Source organism: Macrotis lagotis, chromosome 4 (assembly GCF_037893015.1).
Source record: "Macrotis lagotis isolate mMagLag1 chromosome 4, bilby.v1.9.chrom.fasta, whole genome shotgun sequence".
Classification (NCBI taxonomy): Eukaryota; Metazoa; Chordata; class Mammalia; order Peramelemorphia; family Peramelidae; genus Macrotis; species Macrotis lagotis.
The window spans coordinates 12,712,047-12,730,817 of NC_133661.1; the positions used below are offsets into that span (position 1 = coordinate 12,712,047).

Here is an 18,771-nt window from a genome sequence, read left to right on the forward strand (position 1 = left end):
CCAGTAGAGGCATGATCCATGAGCTGCCCTTGGGCTGAGCCCTGACCCAGCTGGCCCAGCCCAGGCCTCCACTTCCAGGCCGGGACAGAGCGTCTCTTGCACCCCTCTCCTACACTCCTTTAGGGGTTGGCTGCTCTCATTAGAATAGAAACATCTTAAGGTCCTGAATTGTCTGGCTTCTTTTTAGTATCTCCTCTGCTGAGTATAGTTAATCTTTCTCTCTCTCTCTCTCTCTCTCTCTCTCTCTCTCTCTCTGTTTCTCTGTCTCTCTCTCTCTCTCTGTCTCTCTATCTCTCTGTCTCTGTCTCTCTGAGTCTCTCTGTCTTTCTCTCTCTCTGTCTCTCTCTCCCCCCCTCTCTCTGTCTCTCTCTCATCTCTCTCTCTCTCTCTCTGTCTGTCTGTCTCTCTCTCTCTCTCTCTCTGTGTCTCTGTCTTTTCCCCTCTCCCCTCCCCTCCCCTCCCTGTCTCCCCCCCCACCTCCACTTTCCTTTCTTCCAGTCTCTCTTTCTCATAGGGACAAGCCTAAACCTGTGATCTCCCTCCTTTTTTTTAAAGTTTTTAAATGTCATTCATTTTACTTTTTTTGATTCAACTACCTTACCTGTCTGTTTTCTGTCTTTTCCCTCTCTCCCCCTCTCCCCATCAGGAGAGTTGTGGGGAGAGACAAAATCTTGTAAGAAATATGGAATCATTGACTGTGTCCAGAAATGTCTGTCCCTAAAGCCAGAATGTGCCCCCACAAGCGTGTGTAGATATGTTTGTCTATACATATGTATATATATCTGTGTGTTTTTAAAAGAACAAAAATAAAGCTTTCCATTTCTCTCCCCACCCAAACATTTAGGGTGGTGGTCTTGTCCAGGGTCCCCCAAACACTTCTGTCCTTGTGTTGGCCCCAGCTCTCTGGACTTTAGGCCACACTGACCCTTTCTGCTCTGAAATGCAGCCCCATTTTACTTGGTCTGGTGGGGGAGAGGCGGATGTGGTAATGAAGGAAGGTCTCCTGTAAGAGGGGAGGGGTCCCTGAACTGAGCTGTGCAGGAGTTTGGGATTCTAGGAACTAGAAGGCAGGAGGGAGTGTGCATCAGGTCTCTGGGACAGCCCGTGCCAAGGCCGGGGGGCTAGAGAGAGTGTCCATAAGAAATCTTCAAGAGGGCAGGAGTGGACTACTGAGGACTGGGCAGCTTCACCTCTGCTGAGGTTCCGCCTTTGACTGAGTCAGTTAAATGCTTTGTGAATCTTCAAGTGCCACCTGAAGACCAGTTGTTCTTGCTCCTGGACCTGATGATGGCTCCTGAGAAACAGGTTAAGAGTGCTTATGGCTCTGGTCACTGAGGCAGAGCCCCCCCCCCCCCCCCCCCCCCCGGGATGTTTTGGATCATTTGGGGTCATTTTCCTAGTATTTTGTCTTCATTTTGAATAGTGAAAGTGACACTGTCAGAATATGTCATCCATTCCAGGGAAGTGGCCCTGATCTGAGGGCCTGGGGAAGCTGAGTGCGCAGTGCCCTGAGGACGTGTTGGGTTCTGCTTTTCAGGGGAAAACCTGTTAGTGACTCACGTTGGCATGGGCAGAGCAGACCAGGGTGCCAGTTAGGAGGGAGACTTATTAATTCTTACTTTACTAATCTGTCACCCCATCATTCTCATTTAAAAGAAACAAGCCATCAAGAAACTCTCAAGTCACATACTTTGGTTTTTTCCCTTTTGCTAGCCAAGTCTTTCTTTCTTTCTTTCTTTCTTTCTTTCTTTCTTTCTTTCTTTCTTTCTTTCTTTCTTTCTTTCTTTCTTTCTTTCTTTCTTTTTCTTTCTTTCTTTCTTTCTTCTTCCTTCCTTCCTTCCTTCCTTTCCTTCCTTCTTTTCCCTTCCTTCCTTCCTTCCTTCCTTCCTTCCTTCCTTCCTTCCTTCCTTCCTTCCTTCCTTCCTTCCTTCCTTCCTTCCTTCCTTCCTTCCCTTCCTTCTTTCTTCCCTCCTTCTTTCTTCCCCTCCCGCTTCCTCCCACCTCCAAGGTCTCTTTGAACTCCAAGATTCTGGTAACCTTAGAGGCTGGTAGCATGACTAGTAGCCATAACACTGCTTTCTGATGCGCACCCCCACTGTCCAGGGTTGCGTGCAGGGCTTCTCTTGGAGTTCTCCTAAGCTTCTGTCCCCCAGATTTTTGTAGGAGTTGACAATAAGTCATCTTGGACACTCCAACAATCATTCAGTAAACTTAGTGTCTGGAAGATTCCTCCAGACTCCTTCTCCGAGTCCACAGGGACCTGAAGCAGGCAGAAGCTGATGGGTCACATCCTGTGTTCTGAGTGCTTCCCCAGGAAGGGAGGATTGATGTCAACTGGCCAAAGTGGCTGAGATAGAAAATGTGCCAAAGTAGGAAGCTAATCAGCAACCACAAAAAGAAGGTCGTTCACTTCAGGGTCAAGGTGGCAGCAGGAACGTCCTGGAGGCCTGGCCGGCAGCTCAAGATCTGACATCCCAAGTACTTGTATGGTCTAGGGTAGGTCAGTGACTGTCTCTGGTTGGAAGAGATTCTTCGGGGGCCCTTTTTTATTTCCAGATCAATGACTATAAGAATCTCCAGAGAACGTATCTATTTGAGCCTCTGAAGGGGCAGAATAGAGCCCTTCAGGGCAAGGGCATTAGGAAAGGTTAAGGTGAAGAGGGCACCCATGGATCTAGAATGGTGTGACTGGGTGGAGATGAAGGATTGGGCATTCTGGGTGGTTGGCTTAATGTGATCACTTACCTGGAGGTGGGAAGATGAAGAGTGGGCCAGGGCAGGTTGGCAGAACCAGTTTGACTAGAGTGAGATGTCTGTAAAGACAAGTTGGAAGAAAGGGTCCATCTTTCCAACTTGGACCTCCTTGAAGATCTAAGCAAATGTTGACTTTGGAATTTATCTCTGGGGCATAAAAGGACTATATAGCAAAGATTCTGACTTTGCCCCATACGGTCACTGAGGCAGGTGGTATGATGAATAATAATAGTAACAATAATAATGTTTGTCCTTCATTTCAAAGAAGACCATGACCTCAGGGAGGCGCTGCCATGACAAACACAGGAATTGGATTGGAGTGAGGGGGGCTGGCCTAAGTCACCAGCCTCACTTTCTCTTCCAGGACCATCTGGGTCTGGTGGCCAGGTGTGAATCAGGATGACTAGAGACGGCCCTGGATGTGAGGCAATCAGGGTGAAGTGACTTGCCCAAGGCCACACAGCTAGGTAATAAGTATCTGAGTCTGGATTTGAACTCAGGTATTCCTGACTCCAGGGCCACCTAGCTGCCCCTGTCCTTAACTTTTACTGAGTCGAGAGAGTCAGGAAGACTTGGGTTCAAATTCCATCACTGATACTTTAAGAACTGTGTGACTCTGGGTAAATCACTTTCCTTCTCAGAGACTGAGAGCTCTGTCTGGAAAATGGACATAGGGATCCTGGTGGCATTTACCTGGCAGGGCTAATGGGAGGCTCAAATGTCATAATAATATAAACCCCTATTTGTTTGTCAACTATTACATTTAAACTGGAGTTATTACGTTAAAAACATGCGACATGTCCTGTAGTAGCTGATGACAATATCTATGATGATAAAAGTGAGCGCTCGCATTTATATAACTCTCTAAGCCCTTCACAATGATCTCATTTAGTCCTCTCAACAACCTTGGGCTATGATTGTCCCCATTTTGCAGTTGAGGAAACTGAGACACACAGAGCTTAAGAGGCTTGCCCAGGTTCACACTGTGACAGAATTTGATCTCAAGACCCTCCACTAAGTACAAAGAATGGAAACAGTCCCTTCTAGACGCTAGTTAACGTTCTGACCCTTGGATCAAAAAAGTCTGATATTTATTATTTGCCACATTCCATAGTCATAGATCCCATCTCTGCAAAGAAGTCAGGGCAGGATGCCTCCATCTTATTTAATTTAAAAATGAAAATTTGGACAGTGTCAAAGACTCTTTGTTTCATTTTCAGGCAATTTTGAAACTCATCTTTGTATGGGAAGTTCATACAATACTTCAACATTGTGATCATTGATAATAGCTAGTATTTTGATAGCATTCGAAGCTTTACAGAGCACTCAGTTATGTCATTTGGTCTTCACAGTAACCCTGGGAGGTAGGCACAATTATTATCCCCCTTTTTACAGATGAGAAAACTGAGGTTCAAAGAGGTTTGGACAACCTAGGGGACAAGAAACTTCCAAATGTCTTTCTTGCTAAGGTGGCCCAGGTTCTCACTGACTCGATGGAACTCACCCTCTGAAACAACTAGAAAGTCCAATGACCCACGTGGGATCTCCTCCCTCAAGGTAATGACTCACTTCACATCCCATTTGAGAATTTGCACAATTACCACAACCCCAAGAGTGTGGGCATGGCTCAACTGCTCATGTGATACCATCAGTGTGGAAATCCCCCATGTAGATCACTTCCTTCTCTGTTTTCATTTCTTTGAGGCAGTGGATTGGAGGACCTGAGTTCAGATGTGACCTTGGTGAGTCACTTAACCTGTCTTTGCTTCAGTTTCCTTAACTGTAAAAAGGAAATGATAAAAGCCCCCACCTCACAAGGTTGTACAGTGTCCAACCCACAGTAGGGACTCTATAAATGCTTATTCCCTTCCTTTTTCCCTTAGTGGAGTTTTCTGGGGCAATGAGAGGTTAAGTGACTTACCCAGGGTCACTCAGTGATTTGAGTAGCAAATCATCTTGAACATCATGACTCATCAGCCCTCTGCCCACCCAGCCACCATGCCTCTTTTGGTCATTGCTACCCCCATTTTACAGGTGAGGAAACAGAAACTCAAGGGAGATCTAGTGATTTTTCCCATCGTCCTTAACTAACCAATGCTTCTCCCCAGGATCAATAGTTAACAGAGAGCACTTGTGGCTTGTAGACGGCTTTATATACTTTTTCCTTTGATTTCAATTAGTGGTTGGAACACTGGGTTTGTGGCCAAGAAGACTGTTGTTCAAATCCCATTTAATGTAGCATCACTACCCTGGACGAGCCGCTTAGCCTCTTGTGGACTCGGTGGTCTTTCAGGCCCCTTCCAGGATAAGCCACTCCACCTCTATAGGCCTCAGTTTCCTTATGTATAAAATGAGGCAATGTGGTGTGACAAGAAATAATAATAATCATAACAACAACAACGTTTGTCCTTCATCTCAAAGAAGACCATTATAACCCTCAGGGAGCTGACGCCACGACAAACACATGAAGTAGATGGGAGTGGGGGGGGCTGGCCTAAGTCCCCAGCCTCACTTTCTCCTCCAGAGCCATCTGGGTTCAGTGGTCAGCTGTGAATCAGGATGACTGGAGATGGCCCTGGATGCCACTGGGGTCCTTTCCAGCTCTCCATCCAGGATCCTCCTCAGTTTTCTGTCCAGGCCCCTCTCTTCTCATAGATGGCAAGAGGCAAGGGTGTGTGGCACATGGCACATAGCCCACAACTATATCTGAAAGTGGAGGTCCGGTGACATCCCCATCCCTTCCCACTTGGCCAGTGGAAGAATGGAGTTGAATTTTCTGAGCTCTTCCCCATGACCAAATTGGGTCCTGGTAGTGACTTATGCTTATAATTTTCTCAAAGATTTGAAGGAGTTCAAAGTGGAAAGGATCTGAGAGGTCATTGGTAGAGTCCTGCCCCATTATTTTACAAATGAGCAACTGGAGGTGCAGAGAGGACAGTCACCCAGGTTCCTACTATTGGGCAAGTATTTATGAAGTGCCTACTTTGGGGAGATGTTGTACAGAGATACAAAAAAGAAGACTTATCCTCAAAGAATTTGTGTTCTCTTCAAGAAAAGTACTAGATAAGAAAATAAAAGAAATTGTGTGTGTGTATAGACATATACATACATATGTGTATGATGCTAACGATTTGAGAAAATCAAGAGAAGCTTTGTCTGGGGTGGGAGCCTTAAATGGAGCAGGGATTTCAAGAGAAGGAGATGAGCCAGGAGAGCATTCTGGCCAGGTACAGCCTATGCAAAAACAGGGCTGAGTGTGGACCAGATTGTCTGCATTGCATAACAGATCTGGTGACCAGAGCGGGAAGACTTCCCGTGGCCAGCGCAGTTCCTATTTTCTCCTGGAGACAATAGGGAGCCAACGATGGTTCTAAAAGCAGATATGGAATTTAAACCAGAACCTCTGGCTCAACTCTCTCCTTCTCAGAGCACCCTCTCCAAATGGCCAGAAATCCATCTGTTGAAATTCTCATTGGAATCCAGTCCATTCTCTTCACCTGATCCAGGTCATAATCTCTAATGACTGGTTTTATTTACTCACAGGATCAGCCATTGGTTTACTTTGCTCCAGTCTTATGAAACTTGATAGTTTGGGATATCAAAGGGGTTTGTTTTCCCCCTTCTAAGACAAACTTGAGCAAGAATTGGCACTGATCTCTCATCCAGGGGATCTTTGCAGAGGCCTCAGGTTGTTAGGAGAGAATCTGTCTGTTTGTCTTGAGGTGTTCTCCCAGGGAGGAATCCAGAATGCCAACTCCTCAGTTTCCTCTTTAAAAGACCATGTACAGAAGAGAAACTCACCTTGAAAACGAGCAGTTTGATTGTAGCAATTTGAGCGAAGCTGGCATAGTGCTCCTTCTGATGCATGGTGGTGATTGGGTCCCTTTGGCTCATTTTCAAGATCAAGTTGGTTGACTCTGGTGCTTGGGTCCATTTGGTGTCCTCTGTATGACTTGACCCAAAAGAACAAATGAATGAGGGCCTAGAAAATTTCCATTTCTCCAGGGGAGTTCCTAGGACTTCTAGCTATCCATCAGGGTTGTATTGGCGCTCAAACGATAGTCTATTGGTCAGCAGAATGAAGAGGTGGTGTTGAAGCTCACTGATCTTGGTGTCAGAGGACCTGGGTTCATAGCCCCTCTTTGGTATAGGTGATGTCAGAAAAATCACTTGTCTCTGACCTCATTGTTCTCCTCCTTAAGATGAGGGGGTTGGTTGGTCCCTTCCCATTTTGGAGTGAAGATGCTATGTTAAACAAGTCAATCAGCAGGCATTTATTAAACACCTACTGTCTGCGAGATACTGTTCAACAACGGGTGGACAAGGAAAGGCAAAAATCAATATCTACTCATGTGGTTTCTAATCCAGCGGGAGAGATGATTTGCAAACAGATTTGTCCAAGAAGATCTATGCAGTACAAAAATGGAGGCCATTTTATGACATGAGAGTAGGCATGAGATTTGAGGGAGTCTGGAAGGTAAAATCTGAGCTGAGTTTAGAAGGAAACCAATAGAAGAGGAGGGGAGAGAATTCTAGGCATGGGAGATAACCAGTGAAAATATGCATGGAGTACCTTAGGCAACAGCAGCAAAGAGTCTTGGGATTGCAGCTTATATGGGAGGGAGTTGGGTCTAACAAGACTGAAAAGGTAGGAGGGGGCAACATTGTGCTGAACCTGAATCAGCAAACAGACGATAACTTGTTGAGCTCCCTTTTTTCAAAGTCTTTAGATCCTTGGTCTCTTGGAAGTTGGAGTTATCCAGCTGGTTGATGTCACTATTTTGCCTCACTCAACTGAGAGACCTTGATCTTTGCATCCTTCCCTGACTTTTTTTTCAACATGTTGGCATTCTCTTTGGTCTGAGGTGGAAACCAAGCAATTTCCACTCCTTAAACATGACCAAGCTAGAGATAAGAACATCACCTTTTATCTCTATTGTACCCGTAGATTTTCTAGGTGAAGATAATCACTGATAATGACAAATTTGCTGCCTCAAATGTTGTTATCTAATGCTAGGTGTGAGTCCACCATTTATGTATACTATTTTTTTTTTTAGGTTTTTGCAAGGCAAATGGGGTTAAGTGGCTTGCCCAAGGCCACACAACTAGGTCATTATTAAGTGTCTGAGGCCGGATTTGAACTCAGTTACTCCTGACTCCAGGGCTGGTGCTCTAACCACTGTACAACCTAGCCACCCCTATGTATACTATTTTAGCAAAGTAGCTAGATTGGAAGGGTGTGTGTCCTTAAGTTGTGGGACTGAACCCCCTCCTCATGAACCATGATTTAATTGTTCTGGTGTCAGGGGAGATCCCAAGGTCCAGAGCTTTATGTATGTAGCTGCCATCATGAGTTCTCTCTTAGTTTCCCTTCCCTTGACTTCATCCCCAATGAACACTTTGTGAACACTTCCAAGACCAACAATCACCGATGGCTGTGTAACCCCAAAAAAGGACCAGGTGAGATCTATGAGTAGGAGGAGAGCTGCAGTGCCTTGATTTCTTCTGCTACTGCCCTTTATATCTCTGGCACCTGGAACCCTACTAAGGGTGGGTTTTAGCTCCCATTGCTATTGTTAGGAGATTAATTCCACACTGGCAGTTTCAAAGACAACCTCTGAGAGGGAGGCTGACCTGGAAAGAAGCCTGGTCTTGGAGGAATAAGGCCTGGGACCAAAGCCAGAATTGGACAGATGTAAGATCCTAGACAAGTTCTCCATAGGATTATTGAGAAGGAACCATTGACAGACCATAATGATACTAGCAGCTGGCCTTTTTCTCATGCTATTAATGAAACCCAACACATCCCCATGAAGCTGAACTCTCAGTATTCTGAGGCAGCTTATGATGGTATATGGAACAACAACCTTGAAGCCTGAAGCTGGGTTCAGGTTCTGTCTCTGCCTTCTCCAAGCTTTGTGATCTCAGACAACCAATGAACCTCTGTCTGCCTCAGTGTCTTCATTTTACAAATGAGGTTAATGAAAGCATTTGTCTCATAGGGCTGTTATTAAGACCCAATAAGATAACTTCTATAAAACTGCTTTGTAGGCCTTACAATGCTGTACAAATGGCAATCATTATCTCGATGATGATGATGAGGTTGATGATGATGATGCTCTTATCCATACAGATAGAGTCCTAGAAAAGTTGCTATTCAACCCATGTCTATTATGTTTAATACTGAGTGGACCTTTGAGCAGATGGATTAAAGTAATTGATTTTTATAATTGGATAAAATTGTTGGGATGCAGATTTATCAGAATGGAATTTTGCTGAAATTTTTTCTGGGATGGTTCCAAGAGTAGGCGGCCAGTGGAGGTGAGACATGACTTCCTGCTCCCCACAGTGTTGGGGTTTCTTTCACATAGACTCTATTTTAAGAACTTTTCTTTCCATGACAATTCGATGTGACCATTGTCAACTCTTTCTGTGGATCCCTCTTATATCTGGGATATCTTTTGTGGTTATTTAAGGCTAAGTGTGAGTCCACCATTTATGTAGACTATTTTAGGTAAGTAGCTATAGTGTGGGGGCGGGTGTCCTTAAGTTGTGGGACTGAGCCCCCTTCTCATGAACCATGATTTAATTGGCATTTATAATTCCTAATGTTCATGTGCTTTCCAGTTATAGATCTGGGTAGGGAGGCAACCAACTGCATCATAGTCATGGCAATCACTCCATCAAGAGACCTTTAGTTTAGTTGTTCAGTCCTGTCTAACTCTTCATGACTCCCTGGACCACAACAGTCCAGACTCCCCTGTCCTCCACTATCTCTCCAGGTTTATCGGGATTCATTCCATGACACTATCTACCCATCTCATCCCCTTCTCTCCCCTTTTTCTCTTGCTTGCAGTATTTTTCAACATCAAGGTTTTTCCATTGAGTCACACATTATTATTGATTCCATTGTGTTCTTTTCATAACTGAAGAAATAACTAAAGCAGGGTTATAGCATGAGTGGGTCACCCAGAATGCCAACCCTGGTCTCCCTCTTGCCTCAGGACTCTCTCCAGTTACTACTACTACTACTACTACTACTACTACTACTACTACTACTACTACCCCCATTAGCAGGGACTGCCCTTAACCTCCTTTTTTTTTAATTTCAAGAACTTAGCCCAGTGGCTGGTCCATAGTAGGTGTTTAATAAATGTTAGTTGACTGCTTTTCTGGTCCAGTAGAGGCTTGGTTGATTTTATTTGTCTGTCTCTCCCCTGAGCATTCCCATGATAGCCCAACCAAAGTCGGATTTTTTTTTTTTAGAAGATACCTCTGCCCCTTTTATCTTACTGAAGAGGAGATAGAGAGAGACCTCTGGTCCAGTGTCTCCAGATCAACAGTTCTTTGTACCAACCTCACAAGATTCCTTCTTTCCTCGAAGAATCTTGAACCCATTTGGATGTTATTTCCTCTAGGAAGATTTTCCCGATTTGCTTATTAATATTGGCTCTTCCTCAGTGGATCTTTTTTATCTTTTCTCAGTGTGTTAACCTTTTTTTAGGGGCCCACTATGTTTCAGGTCTTGTCCTAAATCCTTGGAGATACCAGGAAAGGCAGATGAGAGTCCCTGCCAACTGGGAACTTGCTATCTTGTTCATCCTTGGCTCCCTGGGAGAGTAAACGCAAACAACTGTTCAAACAAGATATACGGTGTACTGGATTAAGAGGAGATAATCAAGTGGAGAAAGCCCTAGATTTAAAGAGGGATTGGGGAAAGGCTTCTTATAGTAGGTAGGACTTTAGAGGAAGCCAGTATAGGAATGAGGAGGGTGAGAATTCCAGACCTGGGAAACGGCCAATGCAAATATATCAGATTGGGGGGTTGAGTATTCCTGGAACACAAAAGCAGGTATCACTGGATCACAAAATATTTGGGTCATGGGGAGGGGACTGGGTAGATAGAAAGTATAAAACTGGAAAGGTAGGGAGAGGCAGGTTGGAGGTAGCTTAGATCACTGTTTCTGAAGTCTTACCTTACACTGTTCTCATCCACAATTCCAATATATTAGTCCAATTGGATGACGTCTGCCTCCCACTCCCTAGGAGGGCTGTTCTGCCCCCAAATTCAGCCCTTCCTTCCCCAAGAAGCTCTGACCCCCTTCTTTAAGGATGGGGGGTTTCCAGACTCAACACTCAGGGACTTTGAATGATCCAGTAAGTGCTTACTAAATGATAATTGAGTAACTGAATCCGAAGTTGAATTTGATGTCTGGATTGCAAGGACTAAGGGTCTTGACCATAGCTTAGCAATCTACCTAAGAACTATTGCAGCAGAGACTGCCTCAACCAAGGCCCTGCTGGCTCTGGGGCGATGAAGATCCCAGGAGAGAAGCCTTGCTGAGGAGGCAGGCAGCGAAAAGTCAAAGAATTAACATGGAGTCCGACCTCTCTCTGATTCATTTCTTTTTCAAGATGAGTATTTGTTCCAATGCATGTTTGATACTGAGAGAGTATTGGCCAAGGTGCTCTTGGTTTCTTTGAAAGATCAATTCTTCTGCCATCATTCAAGGCAGGATTATGAGCCTCTCGTACCCGAATACTCTCTGCCTTCATAGACCCTTTGGAAGTTTCAGAGGTTCCCGCTTTGTTCTTAGAAACATGATGATAAATGCGGATAACAAGCCTCCCAGATTGCTATTGGCAAAATTGTCTCTCTCACTCCCAGGCTTCTTCCCGCTGCTGGCTGAACCAGCACATAATTGACCTGATGCCTCCAGAGTGTCTCAAGACGAGGCCACAAGTCCCATTGAGGTCAATTATTAGGTATCCAGTCCCACAATTACGGAGTGTTTATGGTAGAAGGCTTTGCATTTCATGGGTCCTCTGCATGGGTCTGAGCACAACAAACTCATTACTCCAGCCTAGGGAAACATACACTGTTGCCCAGGGTTAATGACAGGCTCAGCAAAGAATACAGCCAGGGAACTCGGATCCAGGTTGCCTGGCCTCCAATATGGCAGCAATTTGCTAAGCCAACTGGATTTCTTTAGGAGCCTGATGAATCACCCTGTGTTGACGTTGGCTTTAGGACAGTCTGACCTGGATATGGCAACATGGGCTGATGTATGCTTGGGTAGAGGGCTATGCTTACAGCCAGACAGACCTGGGTTCAAGTTCAGCCTTTGCAAGACTTTCAGTGCTGTAGTATACTCATGAAAGGAACTTCTATCCCTGGACTTCCCTCTCATGGATGAAATCACATATCTGGACCAGACTGCAGAAAGAGGGGCCACGGTGAGCTGTGAATGTTTCCCAGCCTTGGATCAATGCCTTCTACCTTTTTAACATTTGTTAACTATTAACCTGTGCTGGGAGTTTGTCTGTCCCAAAGGAGTGCCCAAATCCATTCCACCAATCACCTGTAGAAGTATTGTGGGATGGGTTTATTGCTGTAATGGAAAGAGCCCTGGTCTTGGGATTAAGAGGCCCCTACCTGCCGCATGTGTGACCTTGGGCAGGTTACCCAACCTCTGAACCACCAAGGAATGGTTCCTAATCTGTAAAATCAGGTTGAGACGAACACTCATATTGACAGATGGCTGCATTTATGCAGAACATTTAAGATTTACAAACCTTAATGTCATCTCATTTTACCCTCCCAACCCCCCTAAGGAGGGAGATATTATTATATTATCATCCTCATTTTATAGATGAGGAAACTAAGGCAGGCAGTTTTCCACAGCTAATATGTAAGATTTGATTTGAACTCCAGTCTTCTGACTCCAAATCCAGGACTCTATCCACTAGGTGACATAGCTGCCAATAACAGTCTTTGTCAAATGCACCCACAGATGGTGAGAACAGTACTATGAAATCCTGGACATGAATTCTTTTTTTTTTTTTTTAAGATTTTTTCAAGGCAATGGGGTTAAGTGGTTTGCCCAAGGCCACACGGCTAGGTAATTATTAAGTGTCTGAGGCCGGATTTGAACCCAAGTATTCCTGACTCCAAGGCCAGTGCTCTATTCACTGCACCACCTAGCCGCCCCTGGACATGAATTCTTGACCCATTTTCCAAAAAATTGCCTAAATTCCTTTCCCCAGAGAATCTCATTGTACCATGTTCATTTTCTTAAGCTCATGTTTCTCCTACCTTTGCTTTGTGGACTGGCCTCCAGGAAGGATCATGTTACTTCCTCTGGATGACCATTGCTATCTTCCCATACTATTCCCTGCCTGTTATGTGTCCTTCCCTTAATAATATTTGTTTAATTGATGGGTTGATTCTTTTTAAAAATTTATTTTTTGATAAAAAGTTTTTTATTGATACTTTACAAAATTCACAAGAAGATTGTCCTGTCCAGTACAGTCCTCCTTCCATCCTTTTAGTGACTAAGTCCTTGGGATGTTCTTTCCACTGTCCCAGAATTCAGTTGGCAGAAGCCTTATCTGCTCTTTCAACTTCTTGCCTACACTGGATCTCCTTGGCCTTGGGATTCTTTGAGAAATAAGGTCAGGAATGTTGTGTAGGTGATCAGCAGCTGAAGAGGCAGATGAGGAGTGGTCTTAGGCGAAGGACTTTACTTGGAACAGAGTCATCTACAAGGAATCCATGAAGCCTCTGGGTTGGGATGATGGCCCAGTCACAAATGGGACCATGCATGGTAGTACACAGGGGTAGATGATTCAGGAAAGTTGTCTCTTCTCACTTGGCTCCAAAGTTGGCTTCAGTTGGGCATGTTAAATCACTGGCTTTGTATCCAGGTACCTGAGGGACTTGGCCATCCAAGCCCTGTGGGGAAGGCATTGTCTCAGGTAATAAAACCAATCATGGGAATAGAGTGGAAAAGGGGTTGGATTTGGAGGCAGAGCCCAGATTTTAAATCATGAGTCCACTCTTTCCCTACCTGTCAAGTGTTGGGAAAATCATCCTCTCTGGGTCACAGTTTCTCCATGTGTAAATTGAGAGGATTGGACTTGAGGACCCTTCTGGGGGTGGGCTCATGTTTGTGTTATCCTGTGTCATTTTAGGGAATGGAGAGTCTTGGGGGGGGGGGAAGGAAAGTATTAAAAAAGACTTTGGAAGGACAGAGCATTTGAGAACCTCATTTGAGGTTAGGAATTCCAAGAGGCAGAGAGGGCAGGAGACAAGGAGAATGGTAAGCAGGCTGGTTTACTTGATTGTTGCGTTGAATGTCCAAAGGGGAATGATGAGAAATAAGGACCCATGAGATTTTTGGAAGGAAACATTGCAATGGTAAAAGTCAAACACAAAGGAAAAAATTTAACTATATTTAACTAAAAATTTCCTTACCAGTCTAGTGAGGGACTTTTGGGGGGATACCTTGAATCCTTTCCAATCGAAAACTAAGCATCTATGGCCTGGCTTGGCCATTTACCTGAGTGATCTTGGTCAAATCGATTCTTTTTTGGAAGTGGAAAGGACGGATTAGATGTATTCTGAGTCCCCTCCCTGCTCTGATTCTCTGGGACTGTGATCCCTTTGTGGGGAGCCTCTGTTTCCTCCTGTGCAAGATGAGAGCAGCTTTTGGGTGACCGTGGCAGAGCCTCTGAGAGCCCTTCACTTCTTCCATGGCAAGTTGGGAGGTACAAAATCAAAATTACCCTTTAGGAGAAACACAAAACAGGCTTCACTTGCCATGGCTCTCATTCTGTTGTTTGTTCTTCATTCTCCAAGAACAACATGACACCAGGGAGATGACACCATGGCAAGCAAATGAACTGGATTTGAGTGAGAGAGGGCTGGACTAAGTCACCGAACCTCAGTTTCTCCTCTGAAACCATTTACTAGAAATGGTTCAGGATGACTGCAGTTGGCCCTGGATTCGAGGCCACCAAGGTCAAGGGACTTGCTCAAGGTCACAGGGCTAGGAAGTGTCTGAGGCTGGATTTGAACTCAGAGTCTCCTGACTCTAGAGCAGGTGTTCTATCCACTGCACAGCATAGCTACTCCCCCATTCTTTAAGCACTTATTATGTGCCTTCTGTATATCAGACTTAGCAAAGTGCTGGGCACGTGAAGGTGTAAATGAATGTCCCTGTCCTCATTCGTTCTCAGTCCACTTTAAACTCCGTGCAAGTTAGGGGACCTCTCATTTTTGGTACTTTTATCTCTTGTACCCTACAGTTAATGGTTGTTGTGGATTGATTTATTAAGTGACTGTTGGTGCATCTTACTAGTTCCAAAGCCAAACTGGAACCTGCTCTGCCTTATTGGCGACTCTTACCCTTAGGAACTTCTGGATGTCCTCATCTTTGGCCCCTCTCCCCCCCCCCCCCTTTATGTAAATATGTGGTGACATTGCCCAGGGCTTACCTCTTATTTTTCTGGAGATGAACCTGGAAGCAGCTTCAGTTTTGGCCAAGGTAGAGCCCCCCCCCCCCAAGGCAAACATTTAAATTGGACTTGTGACTTGTATTTTCACCCCAAAGGTTCCTCTGACTTAGCAGGGGTAGCTTTCCCTTAGCCTTGACCAAGGACAAGGCCACTTCCCCTGATATTTTCCTTTTTTACTGTTTTTTTCTTCCCTCCCCCTTTTAAAAATGAAAACTGATCCACTGAGGACACTAGCTGATCTTGATGAGGTAAGCTGGGAAGCAACTGAGTGGATGTTTCCTAGATCCTCCCAAGATCTTTACTTGGCTTGTTGGGTCTGGGGTTGGGGAGCGTCCAGGCACTGGTAGCAGTGAGATTGAGTCTGCTTCCTCCTGAACTGATCAAGTGTGACCCCCATATGTGGCCTGGTGGGAGTCAGAGTGGCCCAGCTTGTGGAGCTGAGTCCTATGGTAGCCAGTCTGTGTAGGGGATGGCCTTCAGTTCCCAGATCCTGGTTTTAGGAAAGACCAGGGATGAATGGGAGGGTGATGGGAGTGGGGGTTGCCCTTGTGTTCTGGGGGTCTCAAAGTGCATTCACTTGAAGGAACTGAGGGTATTTAACCTGGAGAAGAGAGGACTGGAGGGAGGGAGGGACAGAGCTGTCTTCTGGTATGGTGGAGGTTGTCCCAGGATCAAATAACTTCTCCCTAGAAGGTGCAAAACCACCATTTGAGTTTCCTGATCAGAAGAGCTGATCCGACTGGACCAGGGCTGAAAGTGGCCCCATTGACCCCCAGGGGGTTGGGGGGGGAGAATATTGCTCCAATCCAAGTCCACATCTGAGATGCTCTAACGAAATGGAATTTCCTTGTCAGCCAGTTAGACTCTGGTCCCTCTAGAAGAGTATTTGAGACTCGCTCTGGTCACACAATGTCCCATCTTGGGACAGCGATGAGGTCTGCAGACTTGTCCTCCTGACCCATCACCAGACTCATCCTGGAAGCTGTTCTAGCTGGGTATGGGCCTGCCAGAACTTGGGGGTCCTATTGCAATCTTAGACACTCCAAGATCACTTCTGTATTGTGAGGAGGAGGGGGAAGAAGAGGAGGAATTGAAAGCAAGATGCTCTTTCAGGAGGATTTCGACTCTTCCTCCTCAGGCCACAATGATAGCCCCACCATTGTAGAGTCAGTGGTTTTCTGGGCCCCGTCTCTGTTACACGGTGACTTCTGATTACAGTATTGATCCTGATGCACTCTAGAATTAGAACCCCAACCTCAGGCTCCATAACCAATGACTAATCATGTTTGGGGCCATTTCGTTTAAGATAAGTCACCCTTTACTTAGCACCTGCTGCATGTAAAGCCAAGGATAGACCTGGGAGAGGTTTAGTGTGGAGAAAGGACCTCTTGCCACTGTACCTCCAGCTGCCTCCCAGAGTTGTAAATGATGCTTAGAGATAAATGATTTGAAGTTTTGCAAAAATTCTTTTCCCGAATTATCTTATTTGAATGTCGCAGTAACCTTGGGAGATCCATAGTTCTTGTGTCTAATTCAGAACTTGACATAGAAATGGACTGAATCAAACTGAATCCCCATTTTACAGATGAGCTACCTAGCTGCCCCAGGTGTGTGTTTATTAAGGCTCTCTATATCTCTTACCTTCCTACCCGTCTAAAAGGTTTTTTTAGGTTTTTGCAAGGCAATGGGGTTAAGTGGCTTGCCCAAGGCCACACAGCTAGGTAATTATTAAGTGTCTGAGGTCGGATTTGAACCCAGGTCCTCCTGACTCTAGGGCCGGTGCTTTATCCACTACGCTACCTAGCTGCCCCAGTCTGAAAGGTTTTTGAGGGTAGGGGATTGTGTCTTTGCCAGGCTGTTGTCCTAGCTCTGAACACAGTGTCCAGTCCATAGAGCTGAGTAAGTATCTGTTGAAGTTCATCGTGGTGAGCCTTTTCTTCATAACAATGAAATTTGTTGTGGACGTGTCCAATTCTCTGTGACCCTTGGACCATATTTTGCCAATGTTGTCTATGGAGTGATCTTGGCAAAGACACTGGAGTGGTTTGCCCTTTTCATCTCCATTGGTGACAAAGAGATATTGTTAATCAAACCCAGCCAACATGATGACCAGTTATGACTGTGTAGACACCTCCTCCAATTTTTCCCCCCACTTATTCAGTCATAGGATGCTGCCCTGTCCTGACAGGTTTTGGACTGGGGGCCTCTTCCCTTATTTAACCTCCATGTTCTGAAGGTCAGCTGAGGAGATATCAATAGAGACCTGCCTTGGTATTTTGATTTAGCAACCACTGATGAATCAACAGTTATCTAACAGAGAAAAAAGAAGTGTGGGAGGAGACTTGGGACATTTTTTTTCATTTGTCATCAGGTATTTTGCTTGCTCTTCTTTCTCCTTTGATACGTCAACCTAGCAACAGGGTTACGGAGCAAAGTTCATGGGACTCGTTGTTGGAGTAATTAGTAACCTGCCTGGGGAAGCTGAGTGTCCTAGGGCATAGAAACTGAAAAGTCCTTTCCTCTTTGGGGGTTAGAATTTGGCCAGCTGGCCTATCGAGACCTACCTTCCCTTGCTTATAACAGTTTAAAAGGGAGATGTTTTGCCTGGGTAATTACCTAACTGAGTTGCCCCAGATCTAGAACTGTTTCTTCAGATCTCCTGGTGACTGATGACATAGCATAGGATTCTCAGCCAGAGAATCAGTGGGATCTGTTGGACCCAGGAGATTCTGAATTTCAGACCTGCTTAGAGACCTTGGCCAAGTCATTTCAGGGTCTGGGTCCAAAACCGAGTCAATCATTCCTCCAAGCTATGTTAGACATGATTGTCCATGTATAAGCTCTGTTGGATGACTTGCTGTCTTGGGGAGGAGGGGGATGAAGAGAAGAAGGGAGAAAACTGTGGAACTCAAAATCTGTCAAAAATGACAGTTGAAACTCTTTTTTACATGTAATTGGGAAAAAAAATAATTTGTGTAAAGCCAAGGCTATGGTTTGCCTCTTTTCTAAATCACTGTCCTCGCCCTGCCCCTGGTGGGGTGGGATTCCAGCTCCTGGAACCATCCAAGCCCCTTGGACTCTTTCCGCTGCTTCTGATTTTTGCCTCCTAGCTGGACTCTGGTCTTGCCCCTTCCTCATACGTGTCCTTCCATGTTTATTCCTCTAGGTTCTCTGTTTGTGTCCCTGTTAGGCTGTGAGTGGTTTTCGTGTGAAGGAGCCAATGCTTTGCCGAACGTAGTCATTTCCCCCCACTCGAGCATATCAGATGGAGCCAGGAGAGCTTCTGATTCACTTCGTAAAGTGCTTTTCCTGCCACAGCCCTCTGGGCACCGCAGGAAAAATCTCAGGAAGGGACTAGGATGCATTTCTTTTTCCAAAGAGGAAACTGTCTGGTCTCTTTGTATGAAATGCTCGCGAGGAGAGAGCTTATCCTGGATCTACCTGTTTGCGAAACAGACTTGAACGTGAAGGATGGCCAGGGAAAATAACTGCTCTTCCAAGTTGAATAGCTGTGAAAGACCCCCCAGCAACTTTAAAAAATATTGTGATGGAGAGGCCAGTTATTATGGGGGTGGGGTGGGAATATGAAAAGCTGAGCCACATCTATCCTTATTTAGCTTAGAATGTAGCTTTTTAGCTTTTTTATATCAAAAGATGTTATTTTTGAAATTCATAAACTCATCACTGTAAATGTAGAGTAGGAAGGGGCCCACAAGA

The 18,771-nt window shown here is 45.2% G+C and overlaps 1 protein-coding gene across 9 annotated transcripts in view; it reads left to right on the forward strand.

The window, feature by feature from the left end:
* SGMS1 (sphingomyelin synthase 1) overlaps positions 1-18,771 on the forward strand; it is a 232,173-nt gene that overhangs the window by 156,054 nt on the left and 57,348 nt on the right. The window contains exon 6 of one of the 9 annotated variants that reach the window (XM_074232261.1): positions 4,150-4,311. The exons of 6 other annotated variants lie outside the window; for them this stretch is intronic. The gene's annotated coding sequence lies outside the window, so the exon portion shown is untranslated. Of the gene's footprint in view, positions 1-4,149; positions 4,312-13,738; positions 15,303-18,771 lie in introns of those variants that run through there. 2 more of the 9 variants (XM_074232262.1, XM_074232268.1) reach the window with 2 other exon arrangements.